A 2,710-nucleotide genomic window follows, 5' to 3' on the forward strand; every position below is an offset into this window, starting at 1 on the left:
CATATACCTGTTTGCCATTGTTCGACCCTGCCTGTGTTTCTGACCTCTCTGCTTTAATAAAGCTTGCACATGGATCCGCATGTCTCACGTCTTGTCAGCCCCGTAACAATGGTAGTCATGCAACTTAGTTATCAAAAATGCTAATTTTTTTATTTATTTTTTCCTGGAAGTTGCATTCGCAATTCACTCAAAAATACAAGGGTACATGCAAAGGCATGGTGCTTCAGCTTTAAAAATATGCACAAGGTTGACCTTTTGTTTGTAGTTTGGGTTGGTTTTCCTGTTGCCTCTATAGATTGTCTCTAAAAGCTGAGATGGTGATGTGAGGCAGAACCTTTGAACACACACAAACATTAGGTGTATGAAAATACTCCATTAAGTTAAGAGGGTCCCAGAACAGTGGCCCTCTATTTTTTTAATTGGCCCTGATGAAAGTGACTTTTAGCTGCCCTCACCATCACAGACTTAAGCGGTTCAGATTTTTACCTCTTTGATTCTACTGACTCCTGTGATCTGCTGGACGTGCCTTGTTTCTCATTCTGGTGCTTTTGTCTGTGATTGAATAGAGCAGGTTCTCCCTAAGCCAAAATCACAGTGAGTGTAAAATGTACATAGTTGTGTTCAGTGCTTTTGCTTGTTGGTCCCTTTTTAAATCAGATTATTTTTCTTCTTTCTGAATGTGGATATCTGCATATAGTTGATGTTTAAAAGTTACGTTACCACTTTGGTCAGATTTACTAACAGTAAAGCCCTTACCCTGTTTTGGCATTAAAAAACTGTCAGGATTTACTAAACACATGCAGTGAAACAGTTATTTTTATGGCTGACCTTATTGCATATGCATTTGTAGGAATTTCACTTTTAGACACAAAATGTATGGGAGGAGAAATCATGTAGCAACCAAAAACACAAAACTTTTTATGCGTTTTGGCCGTTCATGGCATTTGGAGGGCTTAAAAAATGCTAACTTTAATAATACAGCAGTTTTAGTCATTTTCGTGGATACGTGTGAGTGGAGTTTGTTTTGATAACATTGTAGTCTGTAAGTAAAACTTTTCAAAAATGCAAAAGAAAAACTTTTCCGCTTTTAGGACAATTGACCTATCGGTAAGCCCTGCCCCCCTTAGTTACTGTTGCTAACTCGGACAAACAAACAGAGTTGCTAACTGTCTTAAAATGCAGCTGTCAGTGTGAAAACTTAAAATAAATTAAAATAAATATGGTGGGTAACAAGATTAATTTGGAAGCAAGGGTTTACAGATTACAATACAAGCGGGAGAAACCTCATGTTACGGTCGTCACGATCGCAGATAACAACATCCAGGATCAACACTGTCCATGTACCGAAGGGTAAGATTAAATGAATTTACATTTAACCAGTCTAATATGGAGATGCACTGAAATGTAGACCTTCGTTTATGTGTTTTTGACCTACATGACTTGAGAACAGTTAGCTATTTAGGTTTGTACGGTAGCATGGACTCATTAACTGTAACGTTAGCTAGTTTTAGCCAGAGATACCTTGCTGAAGCACAAAATTACATTAACGTTCTGCTTGAGCAGATAAAAATTGTAACTTAATGAGAGTATGACAACCAGCAAATGAACGTTTTCTCTCTCTTGTTTGGGTTTAGGAAAAATAATAAAATAAATTCTATTGCCTACTCTCTCAGGAAACCTGGAATCAGTGTTACAAGTGACAGCTTTGGATCTTCCAGTGTTTCTCTATGGCGCAGAAACCTAAAGACATCCGAGCACCGTGCAACTGATACTCAACTGCCATTGGTTCATCTGCGTTCGAGGGGAGGGGCTTACCGATAGGTTGATTGTTTTGCGCCTGTGTTGTTAGTAGATTACCCGCAATTGATTATCATCAGCTCTGCTTGTTTACAACCCTGCGCTAATCTAGTTTGGTAATTATGGAATTGATCGGAGTGCATCTGTGTTCTTTAATTTGCACATTGTCAGTAGATCACTGGAACTTTAAATTGAGACTTTTATTGGATTGCGCTCTCATGCTAATTTACTCTGATTAGTAAATCTAGCCCTTAGTATCTCATTAGCTATGCTTCCATCACCCTGTTTTGATGCACATTTTGAAGTATTGCATAAGAAAGGAGTGATGGAAATACCTAATTTAAAAAAACGTATCCCTTAATTCACAAAAATCTTTCTATAATCGCTTGAGGTGGTTTCTGACTTGTGCGGAAAAAAAAGGGCTAATGCGAATAATGGGAGATGGAAACGCATTTGCCGAATGAATTCTGACGTAGCGAACATTAAACCCACGTGATTAATTGGCTGTTTCCGTTGATGGTGTCCTTCCATTTTTAAGTTGGCTTGAGAAAGCCAACTTACTGAAATGCTATTTAAACTTCTTATTAAGTTGGCTTGTGAAAGCCAACTTACTGAAATGCTATTTAAACTTATTATTATTCTTCTGATCCTAAATTATCAACTCTAACTCCTCCTAGAGCTTTAACTCTACAGACTCCAAACTCAGCCCAGCTCTTCAGACTGATCTAGCCGGGTGTGCTATATCTTTTCTAACTGATCGGACTTATGGTTTTCTTAAAAATGAATATTAAAAATCATAAAAATCCCATAGACTTACATTGAAAAGTCTCTGCTCACCTGAACATTCCGTCAAACTCCAACTGTCAAAATTCAAATCTAAACACACTGAAGCCCATTAGACTCAATCAGACTT

Source organism: Sinocyclocheilus rhinocerous, unplaced genomic scaffold, assembly GCF_001515625.1.
Source record: "Sinocyclocheilus rhinocerous isolate Xijiao unplaced genomic scaffold, SAMN03320098_v1.1 scaffold507, whole genome shotgun sequence".
Lineage (NCBI taxonomy): Eukaryota > Metazoa > Chordata > Actinopteri > Cypriniformes > Cyprinidae > Sinocyclocheilus > Sinocyclocheilus rhinocerous.